Genomic DNA, 17,131 nt, shown 5'->3' with positions numbered 1-17,131 from the left:
ACTTTCGGAAAAGCATCATCCACACAATTCCGAAGACGGCAAGAGCTGACAAGTGCGAGAATTATCGCACAATCGGCTTAACATCTCATGCATCGAAGCTGCTTACAAGAATAATATACAGAAGAATGGAAAAGAAAATTGAGAATGCGCTAGGTGACGATCAGTTTGGCTTTAGGAAAAGTAAAGGGACGAGAGAGGAAATTCTGACGTTACGGCTAATAATGGAAGCAAGGCTAAAGAAAAATCAAGACACTTTCATAGGATTTGTCGACCTGGAAAAAGCGTTCGACAATATAAAATGGTGCAAGCTGTTCGAGATTCTGAAAAACGTAGGGGTAAGCTATAGGGAGAGACGGGTCATATACAATCTGTACAACAAGTAAGAGGGAATAATAAGAGTGGACGATCACGAACGAAGTGCTCGTATTAAGAAGGGTGTAAGACAAGGCTGTAGCCTTTCGCCCCTACTCTTCAATCTGTACATCGAGGAAGCAATAATGGAAATAAAATAAAGGTTCAGGAGTGGAATTAAAATACAAGGTGAAAGGATATCAATGATACGATTCGCTGATGACATTGCTATCCTGAGTGAAAGTGAAGAAGAATTAAATGATCTGCTGAACGGAATGAACAGTCTAATGAGTACACAGTATGGTTTGAGAGCAAATCGGAGAAAGACGAAGGTAATGAGAAGTAGTAGAAATGAGAACAGCGAGAAACTTAACATCAGGATTTATGGTCACGAAGTCAATGAAGTTAAGGAATTCTGCTACCTAGGCAGTACAATAACATATGACGGACGGAGCAAGGAGGACATCAAAAGCAGACTCGCTATGGCAAAAAAGGCATTTCTGGCCAAGAGAAGTCTACTAATATCAAATACCGGCCTTAATTTGAGGAAGAAATTTCTGAGGATGTACGTCTGGATTACAGCATTGTATGGTAGTGAAACATGGACTGTGGGAAAACCGGAACAGAAGAGAATCGAAGCACTTGAGATGTGGTGCTATAGACGAATGTTGAAAATTAGATGGACTGATAAGGTAAGGAATGAGGAGGTTCTACGCAGAATCGGAGAGGAAAGGAATATGTGGAAAACACTGATAAGGAGAAGGGACAGGATGATAGGACATCTGCTAAGACATGAGGGAATGACTTCCACGGTACTAGAGGGAGCTGTAGAGGGCAAAAACTGTAGAGGAAGACAGAGATTGGAATACGTCAAGCAAATAATTGCGGACGTAGGTTGCAAGTGCTACTCTGAGATGAAGAGGTTAGCACAGGAAAGGAATTCGTGGCGGGCCGCATCAAACCAGTCAGTAGACTGATGACCAAAAAAAATCACTAGCAGTCGATATGTCAGACATCTTATCCACAAGGCTGTAACGGATCGTGCAACCACGTCTCGATCCCTGAGTCACCAGATGGGGACGTTTGCAAGGCAACAACCATCTCCACGAACAGTTCGACGACGTTTGCAGCAGCATGGACTATCAGCTCGGAGAGCATGGCTGCGGTTACCCTTGAGGCTGTACCACAGACAGGAGCGCCTGCGATGGTGTACTCATCGACGAACCTGGGTGCACGAATGGCAAAACGTCATTTTTTCGGATGAATTCAGGTTCTGTTTACAGCATCATGATGGTCGCAACCGTGTTTGGCGACGTCGCGGTGAACGCACATTGGAAGCGTGTAATCGTCATCGCTATACTGGCGTATCACCCGACGTAATGGTATGGGGTGCCATTGGTTACACGTCTCGGTAACCTCTTGTTCGCATTGACGGCACTGTGAACAGTGGACATTACATTTCAGAAGTATTACGACCCGTGGCTCTACCCTTCATTCGATCACAGCGAAACCCTTCATTTCAGCAGAATAATGCACGACCGCATGTTGCAGGTCCTGTACGGTCCTTTCTGGATACAGAAAATGTTCGACTGCTGCCGTGGCCAGCACATTCTCCAGATCTCCCACCAATTGAAAAGTCTTGTCAATGGGTGCCGAGCAACTGGCTCGTCACAATACGCCAGTCACTACTCTTGATGAACTGTGGTATCGTGTTGAAGCTGCATGGGCAGCTGTACCTGTACACACCATACGAGCTCTGTTTGACTCAATGCCCATGCGTGTCAAGGCCCTTGTTACGGCCAGAGGTGGTTGTTCTGGTTACTGATTTCTCAGGATCTATGCACCCAAACTGCGTGAAAATGTAATCACATGTCAGTTCTAGTATAATATATTTGTCCAATGAATACCCGTTTATCCTCTGCATTTCTTCTTTTAATGCCCAGTAGTGTATTTTATACTAAGTGACCTTCAACGGAGACATTACATCACCACCCATTTACAAAAGAATCCTATAATGTTAGAAATTCCCTTAATACTTAGGAATGAGGGAATGAGATAAAGCACTTTCTGACTCGGATGAATTAACATAAACAGATAAGAATTTCCGCTTGTTCTACCCAAGTTGTGTAACAGAATAAAGTACTTAAATGGTCTAGACGAGGTGCTATTCAAAAGTATGTCTCGTGAATATATATGAAAACAACGTAAAGGATAAATATACAAGAGCGGCGCAAGCTTCCAACCATATCGCCATAGTCTTGGACGATGTCGCTTCAGTGCGCCCATCTCAATACCAAAAGACAAAGCGCTTATACTAAACAGTTCGTCACCAGAACGAAAGCACAGCGCGTTCATGGCAGCAGGTGGAAATGAGAAGTGGTGCATTTGTGCCACAGCCGATGAGGAACTCTCGAACCCGTTTCCACGCCACACAGGAGCTGACTAGTCTCAGAGCTCAAATAGCATGCTCGAGACGTCGCTCTTTGCTCTTAGAGAAAGATGAAGCTACTCTGGCAGACGTAAAGCTGACTATATATTCTTTTTTGTGCTAAGTTCCAAACTGCTGAGGTCATCGGTCCTTCGGCTTACACACTACCTAATCTAACTTAATAAGAACAACACAATCGCACCCATACCCGAGCGATGACCCGAAACTTCGACGGGGGGAGCCGCGGGAACCATGGCAAAGCGTCCAGACCGCTCGGCTACCCGCGCGGTTGCTAATATTCTACGAAACATGCTATCCATACATGTTTGAATAGATAATATGGATCACGACTTCTGCAGACGGCTTTCAGAATGTTTTGATTAGAAATCTTCCAAAGTTCCACAAAATTCTTGACACTAGTACTGGATCCCCTATGTCTTCCACATCCACTTCCATTTCTCCTTCTATTACACCATCAGACAAGTCCTCCCCCTCCATGTACTCATTTCACTCGCTCGCTATTTCCTCTGCACCGCACATTGGAATTCCTACTGCAGTCTCCCCGTTGACACCCTTGCTTTTAATTTCACTGAAGGTCGTCTTGACTTTTCTAAATACCGTATCAGTTACTTCAGAGACCATTCCTTTTTCGGTTTCTTCACATCTTTTCTGTAGTCATTTCTGTAGTCTTGGTTTTGCTGAGCGTTCTATTTATTTCAATTCTCAAGAGACTTCTATTTTTGTATTCCTGCATTTTCCTGAAAACGTTTGTATTTCCTTCTTTCGTCGATCAACTGAAGTATTTATTTTGTTTCCCAAGGTTTCTTCGCAGTTTCCTTCCTTGTTCACATGTTTGTCAGTGAAACTTCTATGAATCCCCTTTTTAGAGATGTGCACCCTTCTTCAGCTGAACTGCCCACGTCTGCATTCACTATTGCAGTATGTATAGCTACAGAAAACTTCAAACGCATCTCGCCATTCTCCAGTACCTCAGTATCCCCTTCTTTGTACATTGACTCTTCCGGGAGAATCTCGAAAACTTCAGCTCAATTCATCATCACTGAAACGTGAGTTTTACCTGCTGCTGGTTACGCTTTGTAGACTAAATCTTCTTTCGGAATCTCTGTCAGACCATGATATAATCCAGCTAGAATCTTCCCATATGTATAAGCCTCTTCCTATCTCCTCCTCTTATGAATTTTGAGCAGTGAATTTGCTATTACTAGATGAAATTAATTCAGAACTAGTTAGCGTTTCATCTCTCTCACCTCCGGACTCGCATTCGGGAGGACGACGGTTCAAAGCCGCATTCGGCCATCCTGATTTAGGTTTTCCGTGGATTCCCTAAGTCGCTTCAGGCAAATACCGGTATGGTTCCTTTAAAATGGCACAGTTGACTTCCTTCCCGTTCCTTCCCTAATCAAAAATGTTCAAATGTGTGTGAAATCTTATGGAACTTAACTGCTAAGGTCATCAGTCCCTAAGCTTATACACTACTTAACCTAAATTATCTTAAGGACAAACACACACACACACACACACACACACACACACACACACACACACACATGCCCGAGGGAGGACTCGAACCTCCGCCGGGAACAGCCGCACAGCCCATAACTGCAGCGCCTGAGACCACTCGGCTAATCCCGCGCGGCCTTCCCTAATCCAATATGACCGATGACCCGTGATTTTCTCTCACTCTAACGCCAAGGTCATTTTCCATCGAAATTCATTGTCTGTACCTTCCCCTACTACCGCATTACCATCTCTTTATCTCTTTTTTGCATATTGAATTACCCAAACAGTATGCTCAAGTAACTCACTCCCCCCCCCCCCCCCCTATTTCACTATTCTTAAGGAATCCTAGTCCCGTTATACCATTTCCTGTTGCTGTTGATATTACCGTATATTCGTCCGACCAGAAAATCTCAACAACTAATTTCTCTTATCTCTTCTTCATGGACCTTAGGGCAAATGTACGTTGGCGGCAACTGTATAATCCTTCTGCAGTCAGCTTAAACTGCCGATTCTCTAAATTTTCTCGACAGAGTTCCACGAAAAGAAAATCGTCTTTCCTCGAGGGACTCCCCCCCCCACCCCCTGAGTTCACGAAGCATCTCCGTAATACTCGCTTGTCGATTGAACCTATCTGTAACAAATCTAGCAGCCCGACTGTGAATTCATTCGAAGTCTTCCTTCACTCCAACTTAGTTGGGGTCGCAAACACTCGAGCAATAGTCAATAACGAGTCGCACTAGCGTCCTATACGAGGTCTGTTTTACAGATGACCTACACTTGTCCTAAATTCTCCCGATAAACCGACGCCAACCATTCGCCTTTCCATAATCGATGTTACGTGCTCGATTTCATATCGCTTTGCAACGTTACGCCGAGATATTTAACCGAATCGACTGTATCAAGCAGCACATCACTATGCTGTATTCGAACACTACGGGTTTGTTTTTCCTACTCATCCCCATTAACTCATATTTTTCTACATTTACAGCTAACTGCCATTTATCGCACCAACTAAAAATTTTGTCTAAATCATCTGTACCCTCCAACAGTAACTCAACGATGACGCCTTGCCGTACACCACAGTGTCATCAGCAAAGGACCACATATTGCTGGTGACACTGTCCGTGAGTTTGTTTATGTATGCCGGGCTGTCACATTTCTCTGGGGTGTTAGTAACAGTACTCTTGTTTCCGATGAACACTCACAGTCCATGACACCGTACTTGGTTCTGTTACTTCAGAAGTCTTCGAGCCACTTACATATATGAAATCTACTCCGTATGCAAGTACAGGTTGACAGTTGTTGAACTATATGAAGAAAAACGTAAATTAGTTACAAACTACAGCGTGCACAGACTTTATTCGACATGTAAACGTCACTACAGATACTCGGTTTTAGGTTATGACATGTTCGATATGCCTGCCATCATTGGCATTGATGTGCCACAGACAAATAGCGAAATTCTGCATGGTCCGCTGATGTGTCGGAACATCGATGATGTCGATGACCTCCTGAATTGCTGTTTTCAGGTTTTGTGGTTATTGCTGTACACTTTGTCTTTAATATAGCCCCACAAATAGGAATCGAACGCGCTCAGAGCAGGAGAATATGGCGACCATTCGATGCCCATTCCAGTGGCCTCTGCGTACCCCAGAGCCAGAATGCAGTCCCCAAAGTGCTCCTCCAGGACATGAAACACTCTCCTGCTTCTATGGAGTCGATCTCCGTCCTGCATGAACCACATCTTGTCAGAATCAGGGCTACTTTGGATAATGGGGATTAAATGATCTTCCAAACCCTTCACGTACCGCTCGGTAGTAGCGGTGCCGTCAAGGCCGTAAACGGATATTGCACGCGACACAGTCACCCACTGAGGGTGAAGAGACTTCCTGATCGCGAAATACGGATTCTCAGACCCCAAATGCTCCAATTTTGCTCATTGACGAAGGCATCCGATTGAAACAAGAAGGCGCGTGCGCATGTGCATACTAATTCCCATCATGCCACGCGGCCAACCATGCTGTTTGACGTTCTAACGCAAACCGTTCAAAAGTTATGACCATTTTATTTCATATAGTTCAATAACTGTTACTCTGTACCTAAACTGACATCCTGCAGCGCGGCATAGTTTTTTTTTGTTTTTGTTTTTTTTTTTTTTTTGTTTTAGGGCGCAAAAATGCTACGGTCATTAGCGCCCGGTCCGTGACTTAGGAAACAGTAAAAAACCGAAATTGAAAACCAGCAGCAATGGGAACGAAAGTCATAAAATTGGAGAAACTAAAAACAGAAGGAAGGCTTAAAAATTCACTACAGAAAGGGGTTGGTTGTCCCCAAAAAAAGCTTCAAATGACTGACGTCATTTCACTAGCACTAATAAACTTGAGAACGCGGTCGGCTGAGCGCGTGTCATCTGCTAAAATCGACGATATATCAGGCGATAGCTGTAGACGGGAGCGTAACGGATTAAAATAGGGGCATTCAATTAAAAGGTGTCTTACCGTCCACAGCTGAGAGCAGTGGGGACAGAGTGGGGGAGGATCGCCGCTTAAAAGATGTCGATGGCTAAAAAGACAGTGCCCTATCCGGAGTCTAGTTAAAATTACCTCCTCCTGACGACGCGTTCGGGAGGAAGAGGTCCAAGCACAAGGAAGAGCTTTCACGTCCCGCAATTTATTATGGGGAAGTGTCGACCAATGCGCGTGCCATAAATGAACAACGCGACGACATAAAACGCTCCGTAGATCGGCGAAGGGAATCGATTGAATAGCTGGCCGAAGAAGAGATACTGCAGCCTTGGCTGCAATATCGGCCGCCTCATTTCCACATATACCAACGTGTCCCGGGAGCCAGAGGAACGCCACCGAGACGCCCCCCAGGTGGAGCAAGCGCAGACAGTCCTGAATCCGGTGGACCAGAGGGTGCACAGGATAAAGAGCTTGGAGACTGAGGAGAGAGCTGAGAGAATCTGAGCAGATAACGTACTGTATCCGCTGATGGCGGCGGATGTAGTGGACAGCCTGGAGAACAGCGTAAAGCTCCGCAGTATACACCGAACACTGGTCGGGAAGCCGAAAGTGATTTGGGGTGTCGCCAACAATATAGGCACTCCCTACAGCTAACGATGTTTTCGAGCCGTCGGTGTAAATAAATGTGGCGTCCGTCATTTGCGCACATAGAGCAGCAAATGCCCGACGATAAACAAGTGAAGGGGTACCATCCTTGGGAAATCGACAAAGGTCACGGAGCAGGCAAATCCGGGGACGGAGCCAAGGCGGTGCTGTACCCCAAGTTGTCAAGAAGGTTTTAGGAAATCGGAAGGAAAGAGAATGGAGCAGTTGACGGAAGCGGACTCCCGGTGGTAGTAGGGAGGAGGGGCGGCCTGCATACCCTACATCAAAAGAGGCGTCGAAAAAAAGGTCATGGGCTGGATTAGCAGGCATGGAAGACAGATGGCTAGCATAACGACTCAGAAGGACTGCTCGCCGATTGGACAGCGGAGGCTCAGCAGTCTCAGCATAAAGGCTTTCCACAGGGCTGGTGTAAAAAGCTCCGGACACTAAACGTAATCCACGGTGGTGGATAGAGTCGAGACGCCGAAGAATAGGCGGCCGAGGAGTAGACTATGCTTCCATACTCCAATTTCGAGCGCACTAAGGCGCGATGGAGGCGGAGAAGGACCACTCGGTCCGCTCCCCAGGAGGTACCATTCAGGACACGGAGGGTGTTAAGGGATCGCAGACAGCGAGGCGAAAGATAGGAAACGTGGGAGGACCAGCACAATTTTCTGTCAAACATAAGACCCAAGAATTTAGCGACGTTTGAAAACGGAAGGTTGACAGAACCTAGATGTAAGGAGGGCGGAAGAAACTCCTTACGTCGCCAAAAATTAACACAAACGGTCTTACTGGGAGAAAAACGGAAGCCGGTTTCGATGCTCCAAGAGTGGAGCCTTGAAGACGTTCAAGAAGGCTGGTCCGTTGAGAGCTGTAGTAGATCGCAAAATCGTCCACAAAGAGGGAGCCCGAGACATCAGGAAGGAGACAATCCATAATTGGATTAATGGCAATGGCAAACAGTACAACAATCAGCACGGAGCCCTGGGGTACCCCGTTTTCTTGGGAGAAAGTACGGGAGAGAGTAGTGTTCACCCGCACCCTCTGCCATAAATTCGCGAAGAAAAATGGGCAGCCGACCTCGAAAGCCCCAAGAGAACAGTGTGCGGAGGATGCCTGTCCTCCAACAGGTATCGCATGCTCTCTCCAGATCAAAAAATATTGCTACTGTTTGGCGTTTCCGGAGAAAATTGTTCATGATATAAGTGGAGAGAGCAACAAGATGGTCAACTGCAGAACGATGCTTTCGGAATCCGCATTGGGCAGGTGTTAAAAGACCGCGGTATTCCAGCCACCACGCTAAACGGTAATTCACCATACGCTCCAAAACCTTACAAATGGGGCGATAGCTAAAGGGGAGATGTTTGTCCTTTCCAGGTTTCGGAACAGGAACGACGATAGCTTCCCGCCATCCTCTGGGAAAAGTACTGTCGGTCCAAATTCGATTATAAAGGCGAAGGAGGTAACGCAGACTATGGGTTGATAAATGCAGCAACATTTGGACGTGGATACCATCCGGTCCTGGGGTGGAGGAGCGAGAAGAAGAGAGTGCATGTTGGAGTTCCCGCATGGAGAAAACAGTATTGTAGCTTTCGCGATTTTGAGAGGAGAAAGCAAGAGGTCGCACTTCCGCTGCACGTTTCTTCGGGAGAAACGCTGGCGGGTAATTTGAAGAGCTCGAAATCTCAGCAAAGTGCTGACCCAACGAGTTAGAAATTGCGACGGGGTCCACTAATGTATCATGCGCGACAGTGAGCCCAGAGACTGGGGAGAAACTAGGCGCGCCTGAGAACCGTCGAAGCCGACTCCAAACTTCCGAGGAGGGAGTGAAGGTGTTAAATGAGCTAATAAAGAATTTCCAGCTTGCCTTCTTGCTATCGCGGATGACACGACGGCATCGCGCTCGGAACTGCTTATAGCGGATACAGTTGGCCAAAGTAGGATGGTGGCGGAAAACGCGGAGAGCACGTCGCCGCTCACGTATTGCATCACGGCATGCCTCGTTCCACCAAGGAACTGGGGGGCGCCGGGGCAATTCGGAGGTGCGTGGTATTGAATGTTCCGCAGCTGTAAGAATAACGTCGGTAATATGTGTGACCTCATCGTCGACGCTGGGAAAGTAACGGTCATCGAATGTCGCTAGAGACGAAAAAAGTGCCCAATCAGCTTGGGCAAACTTCCAGCGTCGCGGGCGCATGTATGGCAGTTGAGGCTGCAGTCTAAGGACACATGGAAAGTGGTCACTCGAGTGTGTATCATCAAGGGCGAACCATTAGAAGCGCCGAGCTAGCGGAACAGTACCGACCGCAAGGTCCAAATGAGATAAATTTGTCGTGGAGGCAGACAAAAATGTAGGGACCCCAGTGTTGAGGCAAACTAGATCCGCTTGGTGGAAGACGTCTAGCAATAGTGAGCCACGTGGACAAGGATGTGGAGATCCCCAAAGCGGGTGGTGGGCATTGAAGTCCCCAACCAGCAAATAGGGGGGTGGAAGCTGACCAAGAAGATGAAGGAGATCATCTCGTGCCATTGGTGTGGACGATGGAATGTATACAGTACAAAGAGAGGTGTATCCGGAAAGGGAAAGACGGACGGCGACAGCTTGGAAGGAAGTGTTTAAATGGATTGGGTGATAACGGAGAGTTTCATGGAGAAGAATCATGAGTCCTCCATGTGCTGGAGTGCCTTCAACAGAGGGGAGATCATATCGGACGGACTGAAAATGAGGGAGAACAAAGCGGTCATGGGGACGCAGCTTTGTTTCCTGAAGACAGAAGATGACCGGCGAGTAGGATCGCAAGAGGATCGACAATTCATCCCGATTGGCTCGAAAACCGCGGATATTCCAGTGGATAATGGACATAGGGTGAACAGAAAATGGAGGAATGTGACCAAGGTCGCTGTCAACTCAACGACTGCTCAGAGCTTGCGACCGACAGCATGCAATGGCATTCAGCCGAAGGCAGAAGATCCTGATCCATAGGTTGGTCAGGAGCAGCTCCTGCCACCAGCGATCGGCCGGTTGATCGGCCATCAGCAGTGCGCCTCGGGGACACAGAAGACGGCCGAGGGCGATTTCCGCCAGGTGATGCTGTAGATGGGACACGCCTTGGCGGAGAAGAATTGGGTTTCTTTGTAGCCTTCTTGGAAGTATGATGTTTAGATGAAGGAGGAACCGATGGTTGGGAAGTTGTGGTACGTAAAAACTCTTCACGAGTATGCTCTTTTTTCGAAGTCTTGGTGTCTGACTTTTGGGCTCGAGATTTAGCAGAACCCGACGAAGGGTGAGCCAGAGAGTGGGCAGGCGAAAGTGGTGAGGTTGAACGGGCGATCTTTGCGCTGGCCGATCTGACGACCGTGGTACTAAAGGTGAGGTCGCAAGTCTGCGTGGCCGCCTCCTTTGTTGGCCGAGGAGAAGCAAGGTAGTGCTGAATTTCTTCGTCAGACAATCCATCGAGGGAGCGTGTATAAACGACTCCACGCGAGGAATTTAAAGTACGGTGCGGTTCCACCCGGACAGGGAAGGTGTGTAGTAGTGAGGTACGCAGCAATTTTTGTGCCTGGAGGGCACTGTGTGTTTCTAACAACAGGGTGCCATTCCGTAATCTGGAACAAGACTTTACAGGACCTGCAATTGCGTCGACACCTTTCTGAATAATGAAAGGGTTGACCGTGGAGAGGTCATGACCTTCGTCAGACCGAGAAACAACAAGGAACTGTGGCAACGATGGAAGAACTGTCTGTGGCTGAGACTCAATGAACTTACGCTTGTGAGAAGACATAGTGGAAGGTGAGGAAACCATTGCGGAAGAATCCCCCATGATTACCGGCGTCTCCGATGGCACGCTCCTCCCTTGTGGGGGCCCTCTCTGAGGGCACTCCCGCCTTAGGTGATTGTTCACACCTCAGGTCACACCTCCCGACAAACGGATAAAGGTACCAATTGGCACTTTCGGAAGGTATCAGCTCGGGTAATCACCCCTCCCTGGGCCTGGCCGTTACCAGGGGGTACGTACGTGTCCTACCTGTCTACCCGGGGCGGGGAATTACGCGTTACCCCGTCACCGGCTATGCATGGAAGTGCGTGGGTCGGCCTTCAGACACGCACAGGGAGGAAAAAAGAGAAAGGGAAAGGAAAGAAGAGGGGTCTCAAACGCCGCAGCGGAGAAAAGTGCAAAGAGAAGAGGGAAGGAAAAGAGAAGGACACAGGAAGGACGAAGACTTGCAAGTATAGAAAGCAAGGAATTTGTAACAGTTTCGAGCGTCCGTCTCCGGACGTAGGCACAAACCATACTCCCAGAGGGGGAGAAAGGGAAGGAAAGAGCCAGAGGTGAGGGGGGGGGGGGAGAAGATGGGGGACGGGGAAGGATGCGGAAAGGGAGGGTATGCAGCCCGGAAAGGAAGGAGGGCCACATTAGCTCGGGGTCCCGTGCTCGCTACGCACGTATCCACAAAAGAGTTGTGGACCCCTTGGGGGGACGTGCGGCATAGTGTCAAACACTCTGTTGTCGTTCATCCATCGTCCGCAAGGTATCGTGTGAGAAAAGAGTAAGCTGAGGTTCCCAAGAGCGACCCTTCCTAAATCAGTGGCGATTTCCAAACAGAAGCTCATCCGTCTCAAGGAAATTTGTTGTGTTCGAACTACGAATAGAACCAAGAGTTCTGCAACGACAGATATTAGGGATACTGGTGTATAATGTTGCGTGGCTGTTTAGCCTTCTTATACAGGGTGTTACAAAAAGGTACGGCCAAACTTTCAGGAAACATTCCTCACACACAAAGAAAAAAAAATGTTATGTGGACATGTGTCCGGAAACGCTTACTTTCCATGTTAGAGCTCATTTTATTACTTCTCTTCAAATCACATTAATCATGGAATGGAAACACACAGCAACAGAACGTACCAGCGTGACTTCAAACACTTTGTTACAGGAAATGTTCAAAATGTCCTCCGTTAGCGAGGATACATGCATCCACCCTCCGTCGCATGGAATGCCTGATGCGCTGATGCTGCCCTGGAGAATGGCGTATTGTATCACAGCCGTCCACAATACGAGCAGGAAGAGTCTCTACATTTGGTACCGGGGTTGCGTAGACAAGAGCTTTCAAATGCCCCATAAATGAAAGTCAAGAGGGTTGAGGTCAGGAGAGCGAGGAGGCCATGGAATTGGTCCGCCTCTACCAATCCATCGGTCACCGAATCTGTTGTTGAGAAGCGTACGAACACTTCGATTGAAATGTGCAGGAGCGCCATCGTGCATGAACCACATGTTGTGTCGTACTTGTAAAGGCACATGTTCTAGCAGCACAGGTAGAGTATCCCATATGAAATCATGATAACGTGCTCCATTGAGCGTAGGTGGAACGAAACTAAAATGAGCTCTAACATGGAAATTAAGCGTTTCCGGACACATGTCCACATAACATCTTTTCTTTATTTGTGTGTGAGGAATGTTTCCTGAAAGTTTGGCCGTACCTTTTTGTAACACCCTCTATGCAGAAGTCATCTAAGTCATCTGTGCTTTTTTGCAGTCACTTGGGAGTTTGGGCTGCGCGAGAGATTCGCGGTAAATGCAAACTAAGTAAGGGACCAGTGCTATAGAATTATCTCTGTAAAATCCAAATGGTATTCCATCCGGGACTGTCGAGATGTTTTGAACTCTTTCAGTTGCTTTTCTACGGCCGGAATGCCTATTTCTATGTCGAGTATACGATCATCCTGCGTGAATGATTTCTTCAACGCGAAATTCAGCTTTCGTTTTGTTGTCTTGTATTGCCACTCGAGACTCGTCGACATGTGACTGGACACAGTGATTTTACGCTGGACCACAATTTTCTAGGTTTCACGGCAAGATGTTTTGATGAGGTAAGACAGTGGTTGCTGTTGTATGCTTCGCAAATCAGTCTTTTCTCAGACACACGAATCTATCCTAAACATTCGCGTGTCGACATTTCCAGGTTCTCTTTTGACCCGAGAGTGCAATACTCAGCATTCTCCAGATTTTTTTTATTAAATCACTGCGGTCTTTCCAGTTCTTAATCCACTTACTACGCATGTCCTTATCCAGAGCGATACTTACAGACAGTTTAGACTTTGCTTCTCGTAAAGCCTTCATTCTATCATTCGTTTAGACTTTGCACATAATTCCTCTACGTCCATCATATAAGAACTGAATGGTGTCCATCCATTCTCTACGTGTGAGGCTAACAACTTCTTATCTGCTCTTTCCAGCATAAATACTGACCTGGTTTCTTGACAGATATATTACCTTTAGTAACCATCGTCGCTGCTATGACATCGTGGCCGCTGTTCCCTTCCTCTATACTGACACTGTCGATAAGGTCAGGCCAGTTTGTAGCTACAAGGTTGACAATGTTTCCATTGCATATGGGTTTTCGAACTAGCTGCTCAAGACTGTTTTCGGAAAACTTGTTCAGAACTCCATCAGAAGACTGTTTGCTCCTTCCACCTGCAATGACTCGAAAGACGACCTAGTCTTTGATCGCTAGATCAAAGTCGCCTTCAACTAATGTTGTATGGAGGCATTTTCACGCTACTGCGCGGTAGTTTTTTTTTTTTTTTTTTTTAATGATTCTGCAACTGTTACGACTTACCTGAGAGTAGAATTTAAGCGACAGTTACAGGAGCAGGCAAATTGACATTGAGGATTTCGCCAGATCTTTCACAAGACTCAGTTTAAAACATTCTACGAAACCAGTTGAACTGACAGTTCTTAGACTAAACCCTAAGTGTTATAAGGTGCTAACCTCCTGATTGGTGACAGCAACGCGGATGTTGACATACAGGCTGGGGTGGTTAGTTGCGAAAAACTGTATGGAGGTAAACTCCATACACTCATTCTCGATCCCGATTTTCTTTCATTTAATAATTAAAAATCAGGGAGTATCTTTATCGAAACTTCATTACAGCGATCATCTGAGGTTGAAGCTATTTTGTCCGTGAAACTTCCTGGCAGATTAAAACTGTGTGCCGGACCGAGACTCGAACTCGGGACCTTTGCCTTACGCGGGCAAGTGCTCTACCAACTGAGCTACCCAAGCACGACTCACGCCCCGTCGTCACAGCTTTACTTCTGCTGTGACGACGGGGCGTGAGTCGTGCTTGGGTAGCTCAGTTGGTAGAGCACTTGCCCGCGAAAGGCAAAGGTCCCGAGTTCGAGTCCCGGTCCGGCGCACAGTTTTAATCTGCCAGGAAGTTTCATATCAGCGCACACTCCGCTGTAGAGTGAAAATTTCATTCTATTTTGTCCGCGTTTGCTTTAACAATACACATGTTTTTGGATGGGGTCCGCCTTTGGCTAAACACAATTTTGTTTTACATTCCAAATATATTTCACTGCAGTTGCATCATCATCAGTGGGCTCTTATTTTATGCCTGTTAAACTTAAAGAATGTTCTGCACTGTTTGTACACATGTAAACATTAGTTTTTTTAAAATCGTAACTGGCCGGCCGCGGTGGTCTCGCGGTTCTAGGCGCGCAGTCCGGAACCGTGCGACTGCTACGGTCGCAGGTTCGAATCCTGCCTCGGGCATGGATGTGTGTGATGTCCTTAGGTTAGTTCGGTTTAAGTAGTTCTAAGTTCTAGGGGACTGATGACCACAGCAGTTGAGTCCCATAGTGCTCAGAGCCATTTGAACCATTTGAAAATCGTAACTACAATTTTTTTTAAGAATACATAAAATTATGTAAAAAGGTATGAATACAGAATTTCATGTGTTCTTCAAAAAAACGTAATTAAGATTTTAAAAACTAATATTTACATGTGTACAAACAGTAAAGAACATTCTTTATGTTTAACAGCCATAGAATAAAAGCCCACAGATGATGCTGCAACAGCAGTGAAACATCTTTGGGATATAAAACAAAACAATGTTTTGCTAAAGGTGGAGCACATCCAAAAACATATGTATTTCATTACAGTGAACTTATTTGTTCTTAGTAGCTTCTAATAAAACATGGAGTTTAACGACAATAGTTTAGTGCCCCTGAAACGAAACGACTTCCGTATACGAGCAGTATGGGTAAATACTTGTACACCGGGAGCTAAAGCAGAACTCGTAATTAATACAGACTATCGAAATGTGGAAGAAATGTGCTTCAGAGATGTAGTAACTGTCACTGTTCCCTAGCAGTTCACTCACTTGCTGATCGACCGTCCCAGGAGACAGACTTCGTTTCTTACAGCAGGTGTTTCATAGCCTAGTAAGGAATCGATTAACAAAAAGTGGCTGCAGGGAAGCTACAAATGAATGAAAGTCAGAATAGCCTGGCATTTCATTTATTTAGAAGCAGACACGTAAATGAGAGCCAGTCCTCTCACAAGTTTCCAAAGTTATCACTCACAATACTGCAGCCGTGGACCGTGCACTGGACTTGTAGGAAAGTCAAAAGGACAAAAGTTCACACAAACAATAACGGCTTCAGTATAAAGACTAGTCCCTAAAGAGAGCCCTAAAATCAACTAACATGAATTATTATGAATAACGAAGGAAACTAGCCATCGGTCAAGAGTGCGGTCACAATAACAGGGGTCGGATAATAGAGCTAACAGTGCTACATGTCGATTTGCAACGCCGGTGTCTTGTGGTACAATGATCATGATGATGCTGGGCGCTCAACTGCGCGGCCATCAGTGCCCGTATAAAATCCCAATTTTTACACAGTCAGTTTTTTTTTACACAGTCCAATCGAGCCACTGTCACAAACGATGATGATGAAATGATGAGGACAACACAGTCCCTGGGCAGAGATAATCCCCAACACGGCCGGGAATCGAACCCCGTGATCCAGAGGCAGCAGCGCTAGTCATTAGACCACAAGGTGCGGACTTTGTGGTACAAACGCAACGACACAACAGTCGAGACCACCGAAGTTGCGGTGCGCTTCGTAATTTTAAACATTGCCAACAATTCGCGGATGGAAAATAACACCTGCACACAGTAGCGGGAACTGCTGCAGGATGAACTTCGCGACATTTAGGAGCTGCAACGAAATGGGCTGGAGATATTTACATCTACATCTGCATGGATAATCACACTTAACTACCTGTCATAGGATTCATCGAACCACCTTCACAATAATTCACTATTATTCCACCCTCGAACAGCGCGCGGGGAAAACGAACCACTACCAGGTGTAGAAGTATAAACTTGAATTTGGTTGCAATAACTGCACGTCAGTTGTTTGAAACTCATAAACAATATTTTATTCAAAATAATCTCCATTGCTATTTATACATTTCTCCCATCTCTCCGGCAGGCATTAAATGACACGTCAAAAAAACCTTCTTTTGAGCGAACCAGTCAGCGAGCCATTTCCGTACATTTTCATACGAATTGAAACGTTGTTCAGCGAGAGCGTGTCCCAGTGATGCAAATAGCTGAGTCAGGAGAATAAACCGCATGCCCTAGTATTTCCCATCTGAACGTCACGGTCGTTTCCCTAACCCTTTTTGATGTATGTGACGGGACGTTATCTTGGAGCAATATGACTGTGTTGCCTTTTTCCATACTACGATCGTTTCTCACGTAAAGTTCGACTTAAATCGATCATCTGCTATTGGTAGCGATCAGCGTGAACGGTCTCACCAGGTTTTAGCAGCTCATAATAGATGACCCACTTATAATCCCATCGAACACAGACCATTGTCTTCTTTCCAAAGCGATTTGGTCTTGCAGTGGATTCAGTCACGATTT

At 46.3% G+C, this 17,131-nt stretch overlaps 1 non-coding gene across 1 annotated transcript; it reads right to left on the bottom strand.

Moving 5' to 3' along the window:
• Positions 1–14,401: 14,401 nt before the first annotated feature.
• Positions 14,402–14,476, bottom strand: Trnat-cgu (transfer RNA threonine (anticodon CGU)). The gene has a single exon. It is a non-coding gene; the product is annotated as a tRNA-Thr (tRNA).
• Between the last annotated feature and the right edge of the window lie 2,655 nt (positions 14,477–17,131).

This window comes from Schistocerca nitens, chromosome 5, assembly GCF_023898315.1.
Source record: "Schistocerca nitens isolate TAMUIC-IGC-003100 chromosome 5, iqSchNite1.1, whole genome shotgun sequence".
Classification (NCBI taxonomy): Eukaryota; Metazoa; Arthropoda; class Insecta; order Orthoptera; family Acrididae; genus Schistocerca; species Schistocerca nitens.
This window is presented reverse-complemented; position numbering and strand designations above follow the sequence as displayed.